The 25,851-nt window shown below is 40.9% G+C and overlaps 1 pseudogene; it reads left to right on the top strand.

The window, feature by feature from the left end:
• Positions 1 to 994: 994 nt before the first annotated feature.
• LOC110754415 (multiple C2 domain and transmembrane region protein 16 pseudogene) lies at positions 995 to 25,645 on the top strand (annotated as a pseudogene).
• Positions 25,646 to 25,851: the final 206 nt, after the last annotated feature.

The raw sequence follows: 25,851 nt of genomic DNA, 5'->3' as shown, positions 1-25,851 counted from the left end.
AAAGACTACAAGATATATAGGCGAATTTGAAAACTATTTTCTATTATTGCACATTTTGGTGAGGTTGGATTCAACGAATTGTTCGTGCATGAATTTTGTAAACAAATCAATTTATCGAACTATAACGGTAAATATGTTAGCATAATAAGATTGCGATTTGATGCCTAGTATAATTTGGTTTATATTCAAGCTATAAAGCTTAATTTCTAAGTTATTTGTGCTCTCCAATCCTAATATTATAAGTAACTTGTTTTTTGTAAATGCATGTGTAGAAAAGGATAGGATAAATAAATTGTGTATCCATGAAAGAAATATTATTTTAAGAGTTGAATTTGCTCGACCAGAATGGTAACTAAATTAGCAGATTAGGTTCCAAGCCAAAATGATTACAACCTAAATTCAAAGTGTATATATTCTATTATTGGCGTTATTTGTCTGTACAAAAGTATGACTTTTAGCAAATCCATGATGAACACATTGGATTCAAAGAATTGTTCATGTATGGATTTTCTAAAAAAAAATCAATGTATCGAACTATAATGGTAAATAAATTGGCATAATAAGATTGCCATTTTATTCCTTATGTAATTAGTGGCTTAAAATTATTGAAACAGTTTAACTTAATTTCTAAGTTATCAGTGCTTTCCAAATCTACGATTATATGTAACTTATTTTTCACATGTACATGTGTACATAAGGATAAATCCAATAAAATGTGTATTCATAAGTGCATTTTTTTCAGAGATTAATTTGTTGAACAAAATGGTAACTAAATTGACATATTATGTCTCATGCCATAAATAACTTGGCAACCTAAACGAGTACAACTTGCAATTAAAGTATATATAACTCACAGGTTGGCATTGTTTGTTGGTACATAAATATGAATTTTAGTAAATCCATGATGAAACCACGCTAGATTGGAATTTAGATTTCTCAATATTATCTTACTAAAACTAAGGCCAGAATCTAATCCCAATATGTTATCGAAATAATGGACCTTGATGGTCTATTTTTTAAAATACAAAAACGCTACGTGGCCGAACTTGTTTACCAACTTTTTATATGCGAAAGAGATACTAGTTTTTTTTTTTTTCAAACAGACTTATGTGGTGATAAAATAAAATAAAAATGACAACCAAAGCAATACTTTTTTTAAAAAATTTAAGTCTTTCGTGTAATTCAGTGGATCGATGATCCAGGAGGATCTACCAACAAAAATAAACATAATATAATATAATTTTAATTAATTATATTAGATTATTAAATTATTTAAACCATAAAAACTAATGGTTTATAACGAATTGTTATAAACCATAAAAAGTTAATGGTTTCAAAGTGAGTGAGATTTTAGGCCATTCATTCTTTATGGCTTAAAATAATTTACTACTTTAGTTTAGTTAATTTTAGCAACCGAACCTTGTATAAATATGTAAGTTATTCATTGAAATGAATCAAGCAATTTTGAAAGCAGAACTCAAAGCATTTCCTTAGCTTCTTCCTTTTTGTTTCTCTAATTGTCTTAAAATTCCTCTCGTTCCCTTATTCCTTTAAACTAAGAATTCATACTTCTACTGACTAGAAGTTTTGGATCAAGTGGTATCAGAGCACCAGATTCGAGAGGGTGACGGTGGTTTATGGTCTCAACTCGCAACCAACGCAAAACTTCTGGAGAAGAACTTTTAGTTCCTTTGCTCTTGCATTGAAAGCCAAGGTCCAAGAGAGACATTATGTCTGGAGAAAACAAACAGGATACATCTAGTGATGGCGATCGCATCACTATACTTTTGCAGCAAGTTGAAAATTTGTCTACATCAATCCTTAAACTCGTGGAGAGTTTGAAGATTGGAAAACCTTCACGTCCATCAACTTCATATGAGCCTAAACAAAAGCTCAAGAAAAAGGTTGTTGAGGATAGTGAAGATGAAGATGACACACAAGCTAATCCAGCGAAAAAAGGAAGCTGAATCAGGTGACAACAAAAATTCCATTGATACTTTAAAAATTCATTTTCAGGTTGATATCCCTATATATAAAGGAGATGTTGATCCTAAAAAGCTAGATAACTGGATAGATACATTAGAAACTTATTTCATAGTTTATAAGTATTCTCATGTGCAAAAGATTAAATTTGCAAGTTTGAAACTTTCAAGCCATGCCCTTACATGGTGGAAGTCCTATCAGAGATAGTATGATGTCTCAGAATTGACTTGGAAGAATTTCAAGATGCTTTTTGGAAAACAATTCTATCCAGTTGCCTATGAAGATGAAAGATGGTATAAGTGGCAACACTTCAGACAAAGATTTGGGCATCCTGTACAAGAGTATACAACAGAGTTCCATAACCAAGCTATGGTTCTAGACATTGACGTCGATGACTACGACATTTTCATGAAGTATACCATGACAAGAATTACGGCCCCACCACCAGAAACAACTTTCTCGGCAGGATCCGGTTGAGTTCCTCCCAGTTTGTGAAGAAAGGTGAGGAGGCCTTGATTTATTTCCCTTTGCAGAAGAAGAGCTGGTTCACGTGGATTCGCGGCGACATTGGGTTGAAGATTTATTATGTGGATGAGGTCGTGCCACCTCCGTCTCCAGCGCCTCCGCCGCCCAAAGCAGAGGAACCAAAGCCTGAAACAGCACAACCTCCGCAGTCAGAGGCGGTACCGCCTCCGGAATCTACCTCGCCCCAACCTACAGACCAGCCACAAGCTGAGGCGGCGCCACCAAAAGAAGCCGAACAAACACAGCCACCTGAACCTGAGAAGCCTGCCGAAGAGCCGCCGACTAAGGCTGCTCCGCCACCAAAGACCGAGGCTCCTGAAGTAGCAGAATCGGCTCCCTCACCGCCACCTCCGCCACCACCAGCCACTGACGATGCAAATCAGGATCAGGCAAACCCACCACCCCCACCAGTAGCACCTGAAGCTGCTCCCATGCCCATGCAACGTGATCATGAAATTGAGGTAATGGCACATTCCGTATCCAAATCAATGGCAGATGTCAAATTCCACTGAACCAACGGTCCACCACCAATGCCGAGACCTCCGGTTGTGCCCGGTGGAGCACTCAATTATACGTCGCAGCTGGAGCCGACGGAAAGCATGTCAATGGACCGGTCGTCGTTTGATCTGGTGGAGAAGATGCACTACCTCTTTGTCCGAGTTGTGAAAGAGCGCTTCCTCCCAGCAAATGGCAGCCCAATTGTAAAAATCTCCACCGCCAACTACCACATCACTGTTGAGAGTTAAGTTGCATACTAGCCTCGAATCAAGCTGCAGATGTTAATCCTGCAGATTGACAGTGAAGAGGATGAAGAAATCGAAGGAGCTGAAGAACTTTTCTTTTATAGTAATAGCCGTTATAGGTTATGTCCAACGGCTAGTTTTCTTACTATTTTGGGAAACTCTACAGCTGTCATTCTTAGTTGTCTTAGTCCTATCCACAGAAAAGATATCTAGCCTAGGTGTAAGAATCGTAGCCTCCAATGACCTTGAAAGGCTGGAGATGAATCCTGGTGTCCTAGATTTCTTAGGATCTATTTTTGGCAGCTTGTGTCATTCATATAGTCTGTGTTTTGGCTCTGATGCTACACAAGAAAATATACTGAAACTTTATTATTCTCTCTGAGTTTCTTTTCTCCTCTGCATACGTTTTGAAAAGGTTTTATTTCTTTCTGAAAATCAATCAGTGAAACCAGAAAGCTACAGGCCAAATTCTAACATGGTATCAGAGCTCTTGGTCTAATTTCATAGAAGGGGCATGAGCTGTGAGAAAGGGGGTTTTTTCCTGAAATCTCTAAAAGGGATAAAGGTTGCTCTTTTATTGTGTGGTTCACTGAGACTCACATAAAAATGGTGGGATCAGGTTCTGCAAGTGGAGATTTACGAACTCCACAGTTTAATAGTGCAAACTATGATTTTTGGTCAGTAAAAATGGAGACTATTCTCATAGCATATGATCTATGGGATGCAGTGGAGCTTGGAGTACATCCACAGCCGATTATTGAGGAGGAAGAAGGCTGTGAAAGAAAAGAAGGCTCTGAAGGAGAAGAAGGCTCTGAAGGAGAAGAAGAAGGTGTGACTATGCAAATCCAAGTGGAAGCACCTACTATCTCCAAAGAAGATAAGATAAAAAATGCCAAGGCTTTGAGTCTTATTCAAGGAGCACTAACAGATGAACTCTTTCCTCGCATCAGAAATGAGAAGACTGCAAAAGGTGCTTGGGAAATTCTGAGAAGAGAGTTCAGAGGAGATAAAAAGGTAAGAGGTGTGAAATTACAAGCTATTAGAGTTGATTTTGAATATTTGAGAATGCATGATGTTGAATCTCTGGATGACTACTTGGCTCGATTTTTTGGAATTGTAAACAACTTGAAATCTCTAGGAGAAGATGTAACAGAGAAAAGGATTGTCCAAAAATTATTGATGAGTCTAAGTAGGAGGTACAAGTCCATAGTGTCAATCATTGAAGAAACCAGAGACCTTGAAACTATTAGAGTTGAAGAAATTCTTGCATCTGTCAAAGTCTATGATAAGAGAGAGGATTTGCATGATGAAAGGGATAAGTTGGCAGGAACTGAGAAAGCTTTTAGCAATCTCAGAGTTGGAAATAATCAAGCTTCTGGAGCTAACAAAAGTTCTCAGGAATGGCCAAATCAAAAATGGCAAGGACAAAACAAAAAGGGCTCGAATTGGTCTCAAGGTGGAAACTCAAATTGGAATAATGGCTTTGGAGGGAATTGGAACAACAGTTTCAATTCACAAAACAAATCAGAAGGAAGTAGCAGTCAAGGTGGTGTGAAACCACAGTGCCAAGTGTGCCAGAAATACCATTTTGGTATATGCAGATATAAAGGAAAACCCAAGTGTGGGAAGTGCAGTCGATTTGGACATTTAACTAAGGACTGTGAAAATGGTAAACAAGTTGCAAACTATGCAAAGGAAGAAGAGGTAACCACAGGAACAATGTTCTATGCTTGTCATGCAAGTTCAATTGCATCAAGCAAGTCTGTGTGGTTTGTTGACCGTGCATGCAGCAACCACATGACCTCTCAACAGTCTTTATTGATCAATCTTGATATGTCAGTGACCTGCAAAGTGAAAATGGGCACTGGTAATCTTGTTCAAGCCACAGGAAAAGGGATACTTGCAGTTGAGACAAGAAAAGGGAGAAGATACATAAATGAAGTGCTGCTAGTCCCTGGTCTGAATGAGAATTTGTTGAGTATAGGACAAATGTTGGAGCATGGGTACTACATTCTATTTGGAGGAAACTATGCATTAATATGTGATGACAGCAACCTTGATAATGTTGTTGCCAAAGTTGAAATGGCTGGAAATAGATGTTTTCCATTGTCTATGGACTCTATCTGCTCAAAGGCAATGAAAGCAGCAGTACAAGAAGATCCATGGGTTTGGCATAGAAGATTGGTTGCAAGCATGAAAAAAATGCAGCAAACACAAATGGTGTTAGGCTTGCCTAATTTCTCAGAAAAGGAAGGAGTATGTGAAGGCTGTGTGTATGGTAAAAGCCACAGAGAACCATTTGAGAATGAGAAGCCTTGGAGAGCCAACAATCCACTTGAGTTGATACACACAGATGTATGTGGTCCAATGCAAAATGAGTCCATTGGAGGAAATAAATACTTCATCACGTTCATTGATGACTATTCAAGAATGTGTTGGGTATATTTTCTCAGAAACAAGTCAAGTGTGATAAGTGTGTTCAAAAAGTTCAAAGCATTTGTTGAGCTACAAAGTGGATTCAATCTAAAGAAACTAAGAAGTGACAGAGGTGGAGAATACACTTCACATGAATTCCTTGAGTATTGCAGTGATCTTGGCATGGAGAGGCAACTGACTATTGCCTACTCACCTCAGCAAAATCGGGTTGCTGAGAGAAGAAACAGAACCATCTGTGAAATGGCAAGATCAATGAGGACTGAGAAGAAAATTCCTGTAAAGTTCTAGGCTGAAGCAGTTGGTACTGCTATGTATTTGCAAAATAGATGCTATACCACTACAGTTACAGACAAAACACCATTTGAAGCTTTCACAGGAAGAAAACCAGGTGTAAAACACCTAAGAGTGTTTGGAAGCATATGTTATAGTCACATTCCATCAAATCTTAGACAGAAGTTTGATGACAAAGCAAGCAAAGGAATTTTTATGGGTTATGGCAGCTGTGAGAAGGGTTACAGGATCTATAATCTTCAAACTGAGAAGATCATACTCTCAAGAAGTGTAGTTTTTGATGAGAACAAATCCTGGAATTGGGAAAGCAAGCAAGTTGAAACTGTCCTTATGCCTCTCATTTTTGGAAATGAAAATTCCGAGATACCTGAAACAGATGAACTTCCTCATGAAACTCACGACATTGACTCTCCAAATCCCACTCAACTAATCTCTGATGATGAACATGTCTCTGGAAGCAATTCCAGTGGTACTGTTGCGTCGATTCAGCTGCACTAAAATGGATTCAACTGCACTAAAATGGATTCAGCTGCATACTCAACTTGTGATACTCGCAAGTGCACGAGCCGCTTGGTAGTATAGCATATGTAAGTGCGAGGTCGATCCCACGAGGATTGGTGATTGAATGATCCAATTCGTTTTCCCTACACAAAACAGAAATGAAAAAGAAAATAAATAAAACAAGAAAAAAAGAAATAACTCAAGCAAATAAGTTCCCAAGTTCAATTAGATTAACGGATTGATTCTAGCTAAAGTATGATTAAGCCATGGTGTTTGGTCCTAACCTTGTGTTCCTAATTCCCTAATTTGATCATTTGTTGTCTAACCTAAAATTAAGCATTAGGAACCCATTAAGCATAGAAGAACAATTTAAACAACCAAGCATGTATCTAATCCCTGTTGTCGAATGTCCATACATACTCTTCCTATTCATAGTTCAATTCGAATTAAAGCATGGTGTCTACTCTTAATTCAAACCAAGATAGCTAACATGCAAGCCTAAATGGTGATCAATCATTCAAACTAGCATATTAACTTATAAGCATAATGAATAAGAACAAAAACCATAATTGAAACTTGGAAACTAATTAAACTTGAATACTTAAGAAAGAATGTATATTACAAATAAAATTAAAGTAGAACTTGAAAACTTGAAGGAAAATTTAGTAAAATCATTTTGTTACAACAGTTGACAACTTGAAAGGAAACTAAGAGAATTTGAGGGAGAGAATGGAAGGGAGCTCTAGAGAAGTGTTTGAGAGCTCCCCCCTTGGGGTGTGATTTATGAAGCTTGAAGACTTCTCTATTTATAGGGCTACGAGGGAGGAACATCATGATGAAATCCAACACCACCATTCCTTTTTTAATACAACCCATAACTCCCACTTCATCTTGTCTATGTTAGTGTGGTTGGAATCAATTGCATCCCATACTTCTTTTGCTGCACCTCAAGCTTTCATCACATGGGATTATCAAAGGTGTTCAATTTGTGGCTGCCTTTTGCTGCCAACCCATGTGGGTTTTCTTCACCTTTGCTGGAAAAACGATTCTTCTGAACTAGGCTTGGTGTAGGAAGGCCTGAGGCTACAATATGTATCCAATGGGGTTCAAATTTGGATATGTCATAATAGATACCCATTGGAACAACTTGTGTGAAGAAAGTATTCCCATTTGAGCAGTAAAAGTGTACGTTTTGGGCCTTTCAAGTTGACTGCCGAAAATTGACTGGAATGTATGGTGTGCATTTTGATGGGCCCACGGATTGGGCTTTGCTTCATCAATTGATACGTTTTAGCAGTCCATCTTGCAGTTCAGAATCTCTTCTTTCCACCACATATTAATTGGGCCAATACAAGTTGGGAGGAGGAAGTTAAGGCCAAAACAAATTGCTAACTCAGTCTGCTCATTTTTGCACCATTTTGCATCTTTTTCTATCCAAAGCCACCATTGCTACCTAAGGCCCAATGACCTAAATGATAAACAGAAAAGGGATTAAAAGCACAAGTTTAACTCAATAATATAATCAAATCATAAGTTAGAAGGGTACAAAATGATATATAAATATGAACCAATCAGGTACCAGTCAAGGTTCAACTCCAACCAATACACCAGTAAGGCTGAGAAGTTTGGAGGACATCTATGCAAGATGTCACATGACCATTATTGAACCTGAAACTTATCATGAAGCTATTGAAGACAAAGCATGGAAGGAAGCAATGGATGCTGAGATTGAAACTATTGAAAAGAATGGAACTTGGGAGCTGGTGGAAAGGCCTACATATAAACCAGTCATAGGAGTCAAATGGGTGTTCAAAACCCAGTTGAATCTGGATGGAACAGTTCAAAAACACAAGGCTAGGCTTGTAGCTAAAGGGTATGCTCAGAAACCTGGTATTGACTATAATGAAACCTTTGCCCCAGTGGCAAGGTTAGATACAATTAGAACCTTGATTGCAGTTGCAGCACAAAAGGGTTGGAAGTTGTTTCAACTAGACGTTAAGTCAGCCTTCTTGAATGGAGTACTTGAGGAGGAGGTTTATACTGAGCAACCAGATGGGTTTGAAGTGAAAAAAGCAAGTCATAAGGTCTATAAGTTAAAGAAGGCTCTCTATGGTTTGAAGCAGGCTCCCAGAGCCTGGTATAGTGAGATTGATATTTATCTCACTAGCTGCAAGTTTCAAAGAAGCACCAGTGAGGCCACTTTATATACCAGAACTGATGAGGAATGGAAACTGATCATTGTCTCTATATATGTTGATGATATAGTTTATACTGGAAGCAGCAATGCATTGCTCAGTGAGTTCAAAAGGGACATGCTGCAAAAGTATGAAATGACTGATTTAGGACTCTTGCACCACTTCTTGGGAATGGGAGTTCTACAAACTGATAAAGGGGTATTTATCCATCAAAGTAAGTATGCAAAGTCCTTACTTGCAAAGTTTGGCCTTGAGGATTGTAAGTCAGTGACAATTCCTCTACCCATTGGTGAGAGACTAAAGAAAGTTGATGGAACTGAGTTAGCCGATGAAGGTTTGTTTAGAAAAATTGTTGGCAGCTTGTTATATTTAATTGCAACCAGGCTTGATATAATGTTTGCAGCCAGTTTGTTATCAAGATTCATGCATAGCCCCACAAAGAAGCACATGGGAATTGCAAAAAGGGTTCTCAGATACATTCAAGGCATTCTCAGCTATGGCATTGAATTTACAAGGGACAAGAATGCTGTTCTGATTGGTTTTTGTGACTCTGATTAGGCTGGCAGTGAAGATGATAGTAGAAGCACATCTGGATATGCATTCAGTTTTGGTAGTGAATTCATGGGCTTCAGTCAAGCAAAACACAGTTGCATTGTCAACTGCAGAAGCTGAATACGTCTCAGCAACTGAGGCAACAGCTCAAGCTATCTGGCCAAGGTTTGTGTTGGATCATTTTGGTGAAATGCAATCTGATGCAACGCCATTGTTTTGTGACAACATGTCAGCAATATCAATGGTCAAAAATCCAGTTTTCCATCAGAGAACGAGACACATAAACAGAAGGTATCATTTCATAAGGGAAGCTTTACAAGAAGGGGTGATTGACATGAAGTTCTGCAGAAGTGAAGAACAGTTGGCAGATTGACAGTCAAGCTGTAGATGTTAATCCTGCAGATTGACAGTGAAGAGGATGAAGAAATCGAAGGAGCTGAAGAACTTTTCTTTTATAGTAATAGCCGTTATAGGTTATGTCCAACGGCTAGTTTTCTTACTATTTTGGGAAACTCTACAGCTGTCATTCTTAGCTGTCTTAGTCCTATCTACAGAAAAGATATCTAGCCTAGGTGTAAGAATCGTAGCCTCCAATGACCTTGAAAGGCTGGAGATGAATCATAGTGTCCTAGATTTCTTAGGATCTGTTTTTGGCAGCTTGTGTCATTCATATAGTCTGTGTTTTGGCTCTGATGCTACACAAGAAAATAGGGTCGCGATCTAGTGAGAACGCCTATGTGAGAACATAACATGAGAACACCGTTGGATCCAATCTAACGGCTGTATGAAAAGCAATTGTAAGTGTAAGTGTTGTATTAGAACGAGGCCTTCTTCTCTCTTCTCCCTCCAAAACGTCCCCTCCAAAACAGAAGTCCCCTCCAAACCAGCTGTTCGCTCAGTTCAATGAGGAGGCCATTTTTTTATCAGCTTTGATTGAGGAAGAACTGTAACATTGAAGAGAGAGCACCCCTGTTAATCATTTTTCGGTTTGAGGAAGAACACATAAACGGTACCCTCATTTTTCTGGGTTTCCCATTCAGGCGAAACAAAGGAATCTTGGATTTTATAATTTCATCTTTGTGGTTGGGTTTTTGGGGTCGGGACATACGTCAATCCTTGAGCAACGTCGAAACTGGCGTTGAGTTGGAAAGTGCTGACCGTACCGTTGTGGTTCTGCTCTGTTGGTTTTGAAATCCTTGAGCGTAGGCGAAACAGGGGTTGAGGAAGAAGAAAAGTTTTTGGGGTTGACGTCCAGATCTAAAAGGGCTACGTTATGTTGTCATATTTGTTGAAAATTTGAAGTTGGAAATCAGTTACGAGGTAAGCCATATACTGTATTTGTCAATTTCATTATTGGGCATCAGCATGAGTCACTTTAGGTTGTATGTATGACTTTAATGTTTCAGCGGAGAGTCATTTGCATGTCATATGTTAGTTAATATATATTGTAAAGCTGTTTGAAAGCATGTGCCAAATATTGGGCATCAGCATGAGTCAGATTAGATTGTATGTATGTCTTCAATGTTTCACCAGAGAGTCATTTGGATGTCATATGTTAGTTGATATATATTTTAAAGCTGTTTGAAAGCCTGTGCCAAATATTGGGCATCAGCATGAGTTACGTTAGTGTGTATGTAGGTCTTTAATGTTTCACAGATAGTGATTTTAATGTCATATATGATGGTGGTGATGTGATATTCAGGGTTAAATTGCAAGAACTGTGAAATGGAGTGCGAAGGACAGGTGACACCGGAAGTTAGTTCGGACTTGAAACCAAAATTGGGACTTGAATTTGATTGCTGTGAGGATGTGTTCAATTTCTATAATATGTATGCCGTGAAAGCCGGATTCGGCATTTGGTGTTCTACAACGAGAACATGCACATTCACAGGAGAGGTAATAAGGAAAGAATATGTATGCTGTAAACAAAGGTATGCGTTGACAAGCACTGTTAGTCGTAAGAGAAGACAACGAGGTTGTACTCGAACTAGGTGCAAGGCTAAACTTGCGATTTTGAAGGTAAACGAGAAGAATAAGTACACTATTGTAGGATTCAATAAGGTACACAACCATGACATGACCATAGTTGATAAAGTCCATCTATTGAGATCTCACCGTATCTTAACAGAGTCTACAAAGGCCTATAGTGCACATATGAGCAAAGTTAATATCCCTGTACATAAACAGGTAAGCCTTCTTGAGATGCAAGTAGGGGGATTGGAAAATGTTGGGTTTGTTAGGAGAGATGTCTATAATTATGCAAGGGACGTGCGTGGGGAGGTGATTGGGCATGATGCAGAGCTGCTGAAGGAGCATTTTTTGGTTGCGCAAGGAAAAAATGAATCATTTTATTTCAATATGGAGGTAGATTCGGAAGGAAGGATGGGAAATGTTTTCTGGGCAGATGCAAGGTCAAGACGAGCTTATGGGTTTTTTGGGGATGTGGTGGTATTTGATACGATGATCAACACGAATTGCTATGGGATGGTCTTTGCGCCTTTGTTAGGCGTTAATAACCATAGGCAAACAGTGTTGTTTGGTTGTGCATTCCTAACTAGTGAAACCACGGATTCATTTGTATGGTTGTTCGAAGAATTCAAGAAAGCCATGCCAGGTGAGCCACCCAAAATGATCATCACTGATCAAGATGCAGCCATGTCAAAGGCAATTGCTTTAACTCTCCCAACAACATTCCATAGATATTGCATATGGCATATCTTGAATAAGTTTATGGAGAAACCCGGCATTGGGGAATGTTTTTCGAAAATGTGCAAATGCATATGGGGTATGGACACGAAAGAAGAATTTGATGCGAAATGGAATGAAATCGTCATAAGCAATGGGCTGAAAGACCATCCGTGGCTGAGCTCGATTCATGCTTTGCGGGAGAATTGGGTTCCATCATATGTAAAACATGTGTTTTCGGCTGGGATGTCAAGTAGTCAACGGGCTGAAAGCTATCATGCATTTTTCAAACAATATATTAACAGGAAAAACACATTGATGGAATTCATTGTACGTTTTGAAAGAGCTCTTGGTTCACAGAGGCACAAGGAGTTAATGGCTGATCATGTTGATACCAATGAAAAACCTCCACTGCCATTTCAAACACCAATGCAACATCAAATGACACGCATTTACACTTGGGAAATTCTTGAAATGTTTGATAGGGAAGACTTTCGAAGCCTTTTATGCTTGTTCGAACTTGTAGAGCAAGATGAGACCCAGTGCAAGTACAGAGTAAGTGAGCGGGTAAATCCGGGGGTGACACGGATGAAGGAGCTTGTGCATGAAAAAGATGCCGATAAAGCTTATTGCAGCTGCAAAGGATTTGAATTTTGGGGTATTCCGTGTCGACACATCCTAGAATTTTTAAGAATGAAGCAGGTGGAGCACTTGCCAGACAATTACATAGTGAAACGATGGCTTCAAAGTGCAAAGTGTGGTGTAGCATATGATAAGAATGACAAAGAAGTTAAAGATTGCGTGGACGGTTTGGTTTTGGTTAAGAGATTGAAACTTGGCAAAGTTGCAGGTGAGTTGATAGATTCTGCTTTGTTGTGTGATGAAGGTTTTGAGTTGCTGGAAAATTCATTTGACGACATTCGTGGGAAGCTTACAAGGTTGTTGTCATCAAGAGCTCGTGTCGAAGAAGAACCCAATGGAGAGGTCGGAACTAGTTCTTCCCAAGTCAGAATGAAGGATCCCCATCGAGTAAAAGCAAAAGGGCGTGCGAGAAGAGTGAAAGGACAAAAAGAGAAGGCAGCGGAAGGACATAAACAGCGGTGCAATGAATGTAGGAAGACTGATCATGATAGACGGAGTTGTCCAAAACTTGTGAGCGGGTAAGTGAATATGTAATTGTCTGGGTTTGAATTTTGTACAAGAAATGATGTTGACTTGTTTCTTTGTTTCGATGTTGCAGCTCTTCATCTTCCGACGCAGAAGTTGGTGCTGCAGTTGATGAGAATTTGTAACCCAGTCAGAGCACGCAGAACAGGGAACCTACTATGACAGAGTCATTTTTGCAGGAGTTTGATTTCATTTACGGTCCCGAAGTTTGAATATTTGTTGATACCAATTTGCGTCTTTTTGGAAACCATCTGGAACCGTTAGTGAATCTTATGTAAGTGCCTCATGTTGATACTGAACTAAGGTATGTGAACAGCAACAGTGAAACCGCCCAAAAATAAAGTAACTTTTGTATTCGATAATTATTAAGTGTCACACACGTATCGCATCACTTACATTCGGACATAGAAAAATAAAATATAAAAAAGTACATTAAAGTCAACAATAAGTTATTTGAAGAGCCACTTAGTTATCAACATTAGAGTCATCACTTGACTCAAAGCGGCCACGTTCCTCCGAATCTAGAATGCGTTTGTCATTGTAGCAATCCTCGCACCACTCTGGGGGTAATGCAAACAATGGGAGATGGGGGCTTTGGGGGAGAAGGGGTCGGGGACCAATAGTATTGAACATTGTCTGGACCTACCTCGAATAGATCCCTGCAAGACCTACAAGGATGGTCGTGAACGTCTCCATGCTTGCAATAATTATGCACAACTCAAACTTTCGGATCCATCTTTGGTTGAAGGTGGATGTCCATCCTGGGGCTTTGGTGTTTTCAGAACATGGAGCCAGTGTTTGAAAGGATTCGTTTGGGATTCATGCAATGTGGGTTTTATACACCTTTGCAACGGTTGCAAGGAAAATGAAATATGTAGGTAAGGGAATCTTGAAACCATCACTATGTGCTAGTAATGTGTCAAAGAACCGAATATCTGTGTCAGATAATCTTGAAAAAATTTATCGACCCACCGACAATTTTTGAAACCAAAAATTTGAGCACTATTAGTAACTGAACTCTACTAATCCAGTAGTTAGTAATCGAAGAAATAAGATTGAACTCTGGTAAGAACATAGAACCCAAGGTTGTGATAGCAGATTTAAACCCGAATAAGCTGCACGTAAGTCAGATCGGGCATAAACATGTAAACACAAACCCAGATCTAGCATTAACAAAAAACAAACAAGTGAATAACGATTGCCTAGCGATTGATATGGCTACCAGCCGTCATTATCGTTGGTTTTTGCTGGTTGGTGGCCTAGCTCTGGTGGGTGTACACCGCCGGAGATGATTTGCTGTGCAGCAAACGGAGTTATGGCATCCCAGTCAATATGTTTGTGGACATCTGCAATGAACCATCGGAATTGCTCAAAACCTTCGTTAAAAGCCATAGACATTGCTTGCCCATGCTTGTCGCCTCCTTTGTGGATGCTCAAAGATTCGTACGTAGCATCGTCCTGGGTCATTTGCAAATCATTTGCTTTGTGCTTTCTTCTTTGGCCACGAATTATGTGCTTCTCTTTTCTCTAACGCGCTTTGTTCACTTGGCGCGTCAAATACGCCAACTTCTGCTCAGCTCCGACACACTTTTGAGTCCAATAATGGACCAAGGAGGAGCCGTGTTCCAGTTTGTTCTTCATATCATTTATTTTCACAGCAGGATCATCAGAGTCGCCCTCGCTTGCTGAGGAGGTTGGAAGTGGCAACGGTGGTAGAGGGGACCTTGGATAATCGGGGGCATATTCCCATGACCCATCGGAGTCCCCCTGATTTGCATTGCCGTCTGAACTGGTTGACATGTTGACAAATCTTCAGTTTCTTCAGATTGGGGGATTCGTTGTATGCACAAAACACAACTCCAAAGAAGAGTCAGGAAAAAAACAAGATGTTGATCTACGGCAATGAGTATCCCATAGCCATACGACACCGTTTATATATGATGTCCTGGAGTATTCCGCAGTTTGTGTTATCTGTTTTTCCCATCTGTCACATCAGTTTTGTTTTTTTGTTCAGTAATGAGAGTATTTGGTTTAGGTTGAATTCGGATTAAAGCCTCGTATTAATCACAGAAAGCATACACATGAATTTTGAATTTTCAACTTTCAATGAGATGGTAGCATTTGTCGAATTGTTATCCCGATTTTTGCAAAGGAAGGGTGAGAGAATGGTCACTGACGTGCACGTGTGCACCTACCCAAGGTTGATGCGGTCAGGTCTCGCCATGTGTTGTATTTCATTATTTTCATTACACAACTGGGGGAAAATTATTGAAGACATGGTAATAACAAGGAGAAAAATCGGAAAAAATGCCCCAAAATTGATACCAGCTCCTTGTGGCATTACACAACTGGGGGAAGCTATAAATCGTCGAAAGTGTTTTTTCAACTCACTTTCGTACTCAATTTCATAAGATGTGATAATACAGAGTGTACACTTCATCTTCGGAATATGGTTTGAACTCGCTTTCGTTTCAACCGTAACATTATGTTTTTCAAACCTTTTCCGTCTATTCCCTTCATGTTCATTATCTAATTTAAAATAACACAACTATCGGTTACATTTGCTTCGTATCTAATTATTGGGAAAAATTAGTCTTATTTTCTCCTTTCAAATGACACACAAAATATTATTATTGTTATTTCATTGGTCATATATTATATATTTCACACGAATAAGCAAACCTCATATTACCATTTTAGGAACAACAACTCCATATAAGAGATCCAATCAATGCTAAAAACTATCCCATTCCTTTTAGGCATTTTGTAAAGAGAAATTAAATATGTTGACAGAAAATAATGTAAACATACTTCAATAAAAGCATACCTATTTAGCTTTACAAAAGTATGCATAATAAACCAAAAGCAGTTTCCCATATTTTTCACTCGCTCTTTCTTCACGTCTTACAGCTTGGATACATACAAGATACCATCTGAAGTGTCCAAAGCAAAATGGTTACACCTTCAGGAGCGCACACAAACTTGGAACAAACGCAGTCAAAATGAACTTTTACACATTTTTTCCAAACAAACTTACTGAAAATAACAAAAATGAACATTGTCCAGCGACGGTTTACTCCATGGTGATTCCATACCAGTTGTAGCTTGGGACAACACATTTTGCATACTCTCAGAACAGGTCAAACCCTTTACGTGCTTCTGCTTCCCTCATCTGCACTGCCTCATTCAACCCCCTGAACCTTCGACAACCTTTTCCTTTCGCAAGCCTAACCCTCAGTTTCATTAGTTTGACTGATCGAAGGTGTAATTTCGCTTGACTTTTCTCCTTCCCCAATGTTTCTTCATACCATCTTAGACGTATCTTCTGACATTTTATTTCAGTCTTCAACGCATCGTACCGCATCTGGCCGATACGACCTGCATCATTGTGGTCCTCAGATGAAAAGTTGATGGATTTCGCAGGTCCTACAGGAACATCTTCAGCATTCTTATTCTTATGTGAGATAGGGTCTGCATTTTTTGGTGGAGTTGTTATAAGTATGGGGGGGATTTTCGTAGGTGACCCCATGGTGAGTTGAGGGGTTGTTTGGACCAACTAGTGGTGCAATGTGAGGTTAAATATATCACTTTGTTATTTATACAGCAATCCCCCTACTAATTTTACCCGCCAAAATTAATTTGTTCACTTTGACTGGGGAGCGGCCACTTTAGATACCTACTTTCCGTGGTGATGTCATATTTGCATTATTAGTATTAGATACAGTAGTTTCATTTTCTTTATAGGTGATAATCAGACAAATTAAGTATCATATTTGCGGAGATTTAAGTGTTCACGCGGCGCGGTTGAAATGTAAGTTACCTTCAGAACGTGTGCTGTCATATTTGCATTATCAGTATCATAAACACAGTTTTCTTTTTCTGTACTGGTGATACGCGTTCATATTTAGTTCCATATTTGGCAAGAAGCAACTGCTTAGTTGTTAATGTTAAAATGCAAGTTACCTTCACTCGCTCTGATGTCATTTTTGCATTATTAGTATCATATACACTGTGATCATTTACTTTACTGTTAATGGTGCGTTGATATTTAGTTTCAAGGTTGGCAAAATGAAACTGATTACTTGGTCATGTTCAAATGTAACTAAGTCATTTGCTTCATAAGTGGTGATGTGATTTTAGCATAATAATTATCACGAAAAGCATTTATAATTTTGTGACTGCTGCCGGTGACAAGTGGTATCATAAATGCTCTCAATATGGGAGCACGCGAAACCAATTCAGTCCCTTCACCTTCAGCGATGACTGTCAATTGCCATTTCACTCACACCGCTTGGGAAACGAATACAATAATTACTGATCTAAACCCTTGTCTTCGTCAATTGTCAAGTGGGTCACGCCGGTTGGGTTTATATGCGGCACTTCCTTCTTCGTCCCCAAACGACACCTTGATTATTAAAACCTCCACATACCCTTTTCAGTCCCTCTTCTCCACAGACCCTTTTCAGTCCTCTTCTACACAGACCCCTTTCAGTCCTCTTCTCCACAGACCCTTTTCAGTCCCTCTTCTCCAACAACCAAGATGGATATTCCACATTTGGCATGGTTTAAGGTGTTGCTCGTGGTTGCAAAGCAGTCCTTTGAAGATCTATACAACATGGTGGGAACCCGCAAGTTATTTAAAGAAATGCTCAACGATCCTGAGGTTTGGACAACGGTGTCAGTAGATAAGTACCAGTGGCATCAGGACTGGTACCCAAGTGAGGAAGGCAAAATTGTTGAGTTCTTGCAAAAGTGCAAAGAACATAACAATCCAGAAATCATTTACAGAGAAGCTATTCATGACTTCTTCTTATTGAAAGATGATGAGGGCATGAAGAACCTGCGGGTGGCGGCTATGTGAAATTGGCACTTAGGTGACGAGGGGTAAATTAAATGACACAAACACAACCACAACGGGCTTCACACACTTTAGACCTTGACCAATACTAGTCATGAACAATCACAATAAAAAGAACACACGGAGCATGCCACAAAGTACCTGCAACCCTAGAAGATTACTAGTGACAACCTAGGCACTCAGAAGGACCCGTCAATCTAGGCATCCCCTGTGCTAGCAACAACTATGGTGAAAGTGTGTGAAATCATCATTATCAAGTAAACAGCAAACAGCAGATAAAGATGACTAGTCAACCACCAAGAACACAAACCCAGAAAAATTTACAGATATGCAAAACAGATTTTGTTCACCCAGAAACCCACCATTGGGAAAAACTGGAGGTCATCAACCGACCAGGCAATCCACTAAGTAGAAAAAGATTCTTACAAAGGAATACAAGCAAGCTCAAGCAAAACCTAGATCTATTTAGGAAGATGAGCTTTACCTCCTTTGTGCAATCTTCTTCTCCAACTTAGCAAAGCTTGAAGCTCAGTTCTTCATGGCAATGGCAGCTCCTTCTTCAGCTCGTTCATCCCATGGCACTAGCTTGCAAGCTCCAACTTAGAACGAAACCAAACTTTGGATTCAAGGGAGAAAGACCAATTTCTTCAAGAAACCATACTCTTGAAGAAATCAGTCATGAATCCGATCTAGATCTATATGTGAGAATGATTTAAATAGCTAGATGTAGATTCATATTTCAAAAGCAGTTTTTTCAAAAAGAAATCAATTAGAAAAAACTCATAGATGAAATAAATGGTTTTCTCTTGAGGAAGAAGAGAAAGTTTCCAAGGAAACTTTCCAAAACTTGCCTCCAAAAGTGACGGCTACCAAATGAATAATTGGTTTCCTTTTACACCAAAATTCCTAGGTTAGAATCGTACAATGACAGCTGGGAATTTTGCAGAATAAGACAAAAACATATGGGTAGGATCCAGCTGGAACAGTGAGCTGGAATTCCTACTGAGGCAGAGGTTGACTAGTCATAATCTTCAGAAGTTGGAAAATGCAATGTAATGCAATGCAAAATTTACCTTTTGTCAAACCCATTGTTGTCCATCATAATGTAGCCAATTAAGCATACCTAGAGATGTAATTCTTAATCTAGACTAGAGCTTGAGAAAATACAATGATTGTCCTATTACAAAATTGTCAAGGAAAGCCAAAAGAAATATTCAAAATGCATACATTAACACTATGGCAGGGCATGAGGAAGCCTCCTACCTTGTTGGCTTGCTAGGGCTGTTGAACCCTAGTGAGGGCAAGGAGAATGCGATGGAGTTTTTGTGCCATCTCAGCAAAACGAAGAAACTGAACATGCAAGCTTGCAGGGATTCAATAAGCATTCGACTGGGTCGGTATACAATGTCTGGCACCAAAACTCCTCCTCTGCTTGAAAAGTTTACTGCAGACGAACATTTTTTTCAAGACTGCATTGACTGTGAGGGTAATCGGGAGTGGTATCAGTTCTGGGACCGCAGTGCCGAAGACTGGGGCAACGTAGATGCTTGGAACTGCTGTGAACCCTGCAAATGGAAGAGGGAGCTATTCTGCATCCAGCGCGAACTCAACTTGATGACTGCGTTTGATTATTAAGTCTATATACATGCTATGATAGGTGTTTTATTAATAAATTGTTTTTTGGTTTTTAGTGTTTTTATGTAAAGGTGAAACTGTGTGAACTTTGTATTGTTTTTATTTGAAGTAGACCGTCGCCAATATATCCAGCTTCGTGTAACAACCGGGGCAGTATTTTGGACACCGGCTGCACAACCCGTTAGATGGCTTAAGTTCTGCACAGATCTACTTTTGAATCATATGCCCTTATCTCACACTCTTTTAAATCGATAACAAGTAAGATCCAGTGCTTCTGCGTTTGTAGATTGAAGGGCAAAAAAACTTGATTCACAGACCCCCATGATTTAGCCAACTTATGCCCTTCGCCCTTCACCATTCCCACTAGACCGTTGCTGTGCTGCCTCTCGTCCTTTCCAATATACGACTTCATTTGCGTGTAATCTAAGGCAACGCATTTCTGCATAGTGGCACACGAGTTATGCATCATAACGGATACAGAATTTCAAAACAAACAATGCTTATGAAATAACACAGACCTGAAAAGTGGTGTCCAATATCGTCCAGTCAGAACCCGCCCACTTGCCAGACCTGTTGTGCCGCTCCCGTAGCAAATGCAAGGCCATGTCAATGTTCTACATAAAAGGGTTGTTTCCATTATTAAATCAATCAATTACTACATAGCAAGGGCTTATCGACAAAATCCCAAATCAATCAATGCTTACCGAGTCATCCAACCAACCGTCCTTGGTCAGCAACCGAACAAAGAAGTTATGCAAACCTTTCGTCTCCACATAACCGCACATGTGAACTATATTTGTCAATCATTGTTATTATCAATTCCATTTCACCAGTGACTCAATAGGTAATTATAATAAACCATTTACATTTCACTATGGACGGGCAAAGGGAACTTACTTTACTTATTGTCCCCATTCCCAGCAGAATTTTGCCACCTTAGGGGGTCAGCAATTGGGTCCTTCGAAATATTGGGAATCTCCTGACCTTGCCATGGAGTTTCCCTTACCACTGCCCTTGGCCTCTTCGTCACAGGACCAACCGTCTGACTCCTTCCCCGACCCCTCTTTCGCCCCACCCCAACTATAACATCTTCGCCACATTCACCCTTCGCAGTGGACATGTCAATCTTTCGAGGAGGATTCGTAAGGAATTTAACAAGGGTGACACACACCACATCTGGATCATCCCAATTTATATCCGGGGTTGTATATTGCACCTCTTCTTTTGCATTTTGTACACACTCCTCTCTCGATTCGGCTACTCCACCTTCCTCAGTTTTATCACTCTCCTCTCCAGCATCCTCAGTCTCATGTCTCTCCTCTCTAGCATCCTTAGTCTTATGTCTCTCCTCTCCAGCATCCTCAGTCTTAAGTCTCTGCTCTCTATCATCCTCACTCTTCCTGGCGTCTGCATGACTGGTACACTTTTCCAAGCGTAAAACTCTCTCCTCCAGCTCACCCTTCTCACGGTGCAATAGTGCAACCTCATTCCTCAACTGCTGCACAACAGAGTTTAATTCATCAAGGTCCTTACATACCCGCGGGCCTGCACTAGGTGCATCACATTTAGGAACAACTGATCCCTAACTCCAATATGGTTGCCTCATCTCCAATTCACGTGGTCGTAAGAGCCGCAGTATAACAGGCTGTCAAACATATACAGTTAATAGGTCATATACAATAGTAAACAGCTTTCCTCATGAAACCAACATACTATTGAAATCAATTATTAACTACACACCTGTTTGCTTTGAAATATATAAGCGTTCAGCTTTCTAAACTCAGGCACTTTATCTGTGGATTCCCACCGGCAAATTCGAGGGACTAATGCAGTTTCCTCGATCCGCCTACAATATCTAAGGGGGGGAATTCCCAATTCAGCAATTAATTCATACGCCCAAATCTACAACAAATAGATTATCAAAGTCAGTACTTAGTTACGAACTTAAATTTTACAAACACTAATTTTGAACTAAATCATACCTGGAAAGCATAGCTCAATCCCTTTATATTCCATGCAGGTCTGTTAATTCTTTTAGGCTTCTCATCCTCCACGTTTTTCTTCCCTTTTCTCACTGAACTCCGCACCGCCTTTTTTCGCTTTTTCTCCCCTTTCCCCTGCCCATCCTTGTCTTCATCTCTCTCTTTCTTCCCGGGAACAAACAATAGAGAATCTTGCAGACACTCAAACGATATAGATCCCCATGGATATTTGTTGAATTCATCCATTTTATGAACCAAATGTAAGTAGTCCTCATTTATCTTTACATTTTGGGGTCTACCCATTATCACAGACTCCACAAAATACAGCAGTCCCAATTTGAACGAGTCCTCGCTTCCTGTTTCGGACTTTAGGAATGCATTTTCTAAGTCCTGACCAGTAATGTTACTCCTGTTGGTAAAATGCGCTTTCATAAATCGCTTATGATCTTCCTCGGCAGACGTTATGTCAGGCTCGCTTCCACATTTTAGACCACTTATCAAACAAAAATCATTTACACTGAATTGAGCAACGTTGGACCCTATTGCATAACTAAGGCCCATCATGTCCTTCACACCAGGTCCTCCGACTCGCCGGAGTGCCAGACCATGCACAATTTGACCACTAAATGCAATTTTATGGAGTCCCAACAGGTGCCCACAACAGCTCTCTCTAAATCTTTCCATAAGCGACTCACTGAAATGCGCCCCAAAATTACACAGGACTGTTTGCGCCACACACAGATTATTCACTCGCGCAGAATAGACCTCTAACTTCGGGAAACAAAGCTCAAACCCAGAATCCATTTTATACCTGCAAAAGACACCTTTTGCTTAAGAAACAGAACTGATACGTGCTGACAATATTCTGACCACATTAACATACAGAAGTGATACTTACTCACAATATTATCTACACATTTTTAAACCTACAAACACTATTTTCAATACATTACATAATTGATACCTACTAACACAATCTTCAACATATTAAGTTACAAAACTGATACACTATTTTCAACACATTAAGATACATAATTTCACCTACAAACACTAATTTCAACAAATTCATATACAGAATTGATACATACTACAAGATGCATTGCTCCTTATGCATCCCAAATCATCTCATATTCAGAGTTAAGATTCAATTTTCTCTTATGCGTTCTACTTCTACTGGTACTTATTATTATTTGTTTGCCAAGCCCCATTAAATCCCTAAAATTATGCCCAACACTCACACCACTACATGGCCAAAGCAGGATTACAATGAGGAACAGATGAAGATTCCTCAAATTTTACGAAAACACAACAAACAACCAGAATGCAAACAAAAATACGAAGTACAACACACAACACAAATTACTTAGGCCAATTTATATTTTTGCAAACACTCCGCACAGAGACAGACTACTCTTACCCAGAAAATCAAAGCCCTCAAATCCTCCCTAAAGTCCTAAACCAATTTCAATTAAGTGAATGCAGTATAACATGCAAACTTTAATATCAAAGAGAGGGAGTAAATTCGACAAAAACGTATCGATTCAGACGTTCAGATGAGAATTACTCGATCACGGAGGTTCTGCCACAACAGAAGAGCAAGTAAAAAAGAAACAGTACACCAAGGAGTTTCTGTGAGAAGAGATGAGGAATAGAGAACTTGATGTCTGGTAGGTATTTGGGTGTTATGACTAGGGTTCATTCATAACTCCATTGACAAGAAAGGCGCCACTGTCAGGAATAAGAAAGGCGCGATTTTTTCGAACCAGGCGCGACCTGACACCTCTGCTAAGGGGAAACTGCAGCCTACCCTAATGCACCGTAAGCCCGCTTTTTCTCTTCAACCGTTCAGATGCATTTCAATGGAACCTGATCCGGATGGCAAGAAAATATACTGAAACTTTATTATTCTCTCTGAGTTTCTTTTCTCCTCTGCATACGTTTTGAAAAGGTTTTATTTCTTTCTGAAAATCAATAAGTGAAACCAGAAAGCTACAGGCCAAATTCTAACAATCACATCCAAGCCCGCTAGAAAAACCCACTGCTTCGAGTGGGACCAGACCTTTGCCTTCGCTCGCCAATCCCCCGACCAGTCCGATGCCTCCATCCTCGAAGTCTCCGTCTGGGACCCACCCGTATTCGACCCCACAACGGCCTACGAGGTGGCCTCCGGCCATCAGTTCCTCGGCAGGATCTGTTTCGACGTGATGGAAATACCCCTGAGTGACCCGCCGGACAGGCCCTTGGCCCCGCAGTGGTACAGGCTGGAGGGCGGTGGGGCCCGCATCAACGGCGATCTTATGCTTGCCACATAGATGGGCACCCAGGCAAACGATTCATTCCCCGACGCGTGGAGGACCGACACGGCCAAAAATCCAAACGCACGAGCCAAAGTGTACCAGTCTCCGAAGCTCTGGTATCTCCGAGCCACCATCCTCGAAGCGCAAGACGTTCAGCCCATAACGGCGTCGTTGAATTTGAAGGAAGCCACGTTCCAGGTCAAAGCCCAGGTCGGATTCCAATTCCTCAAGACCGAGTCTACCATCACCCGAAACGGCGTGCCGTCTTGGAACCAAGACTTGATGTTCGTAGCTGCCGATCCGTTCAGCGACCACTTAATTTTCACCATAGAGAACCGGCTACCGAAGGGACCGGTCACCTTGGGCGTACTGCGAATTCCACTCAGAGCCGTCGAACGACGCGTGGATGATCGTAAAGTGGCGTCGCGATGGTTCAGCTTGGAAAATCCAGACGGCGACGAGAAGAGGATGTACAGAGGCAGAATGCACTTGCGCCTTTGCTTCGACGGCGGATATCACGTGATGAACGAGGCGGCGCACGTTTGCAGCGACTACCGCCCCACGGCGAGACAGCTCTGGAAGCCACCGCTCGGCACGGTGGAGCTCGGAGTCATCGGATGCAAGAACATGATACCGGTCAAGACGGTCAACGGTAAAGGATGCACGGACGTCTACTGTGTTGCCAAGTATGGTGCAAAATGGGTATGCACGCGTACCGTATGTGATAGTTTGGAGCCTAAGTGGAACGAGCAGTACACGTTTATAGTCTACGATCCGTGTACGTTGCTGAGCATCGGCGTTTTTGATAATTCCGGATCGGGTTTCGAAATCGAGGGCTCGAAAGGCGCCACGCGTCCTGACTTCCGTATCGGGAAGCTACGGGTGCGTATATCTACGTTGGCTACAGGTAAAGTGTATAAGAATACGTATCCGCTGCTGGTTTTATCACCCACTGGCTTGAAAAAAATGGGTGAGGTGGAGATCGCAGTACGCTTCGTTCGCGTGAGCCCGACCTTGGATTTGGTCCATGTCTACTCGCAGCCATCACTGCCGTTGATGCATCACATAAAGCCGCTGGGGCCGGTCCAACAAGATGTGTTGAGGAGAGCGGCGGTGAAGATCGTGGCCTCCCACTTGTCGCGATCTGAACCGCCGCTGGGGCGGGATGTCGTGCTTTACATGCTGGACGCGGATTCACAAGGCTTTAGTATGAGGAGAGTGCGCGCCAATTATTTCCGCATCATCAATGTCGTTGCGGGGGTGATGGATGTCATTGGGTGGATAAACGACATGCGTTCGTGGAAGAATCCAATGGCCACGATTCTCGTACACGCTTTGCTGGCGCTGCTTGTGCGGTTCCCGGATCTGATAGTCCCAACTTTAGCATTTTATGTGTTCGTTATTGGTGCTTGGAACTATAGGTTCCGCTCCCGGGCCGCACTTCAGCACTTTGACCCGAAGCTATCATTGGATGAGAGCGTTGACCGTGACGAGCTGGACGAGGAGTTTGATTCGGTGCCGAGCACCAGATCATTCGAGCTAGTGCGAGCGAGGTACGATAAGCTGCAGATGCTCGGTGCACGTGTGCAGACGGTGTTGGGAGATTTCGCGATGCAAGGGGAGAGGGTACAGGCTTTGGTGACGTGGCGGGACCCACGTGCGACGGGGATTTTTGTGGGGCTGTGCTTCGTTGTGGCAGTGATACTGTACATGGTGCCATCGAAGATGGTGGCTATGGCGTTTAGGGTTCTATTATCTGCGGCATCCGATCTTTCCATGCCGTCGCTGGCTTTGAACTTCATCCTTCGGAGAAATTATAGAATGATACTGTATCACCACGTCAGCTGGTGATACTTCCACTCAAAATCTGCCATGTGTACTTTTTAAAGCAAAATTAAAATATATTTTACTGCTGGACTTTGGCTACCAACTTTTCCCTTCAACTTTAATCACCCAAACCCCTTCCCACCGTCTTCCCTGTCCACCGTCTTCTTCCCTGCG

The sequence above is a fragment of the Prunus avium genome, chromosome 2, assembly GCF_965620075.1.
Source record: "Prunus avium chromosome 2, drPruAviu1.hap1.1, whole genome shotgun sequence".
Taxonomy (NCBI): domain Eukaryota; kingdom Viridiplantae; phylum Streptophyta; class Magnoliopsida; order Rosales; family Rosaceae; genus Prunus; species Prunus avium.
The sequence above is the reverse complement of the archived record's forward strand: the minus strand, read 5'-3'. Positions and strand labels throughout refer to the sequence as shown.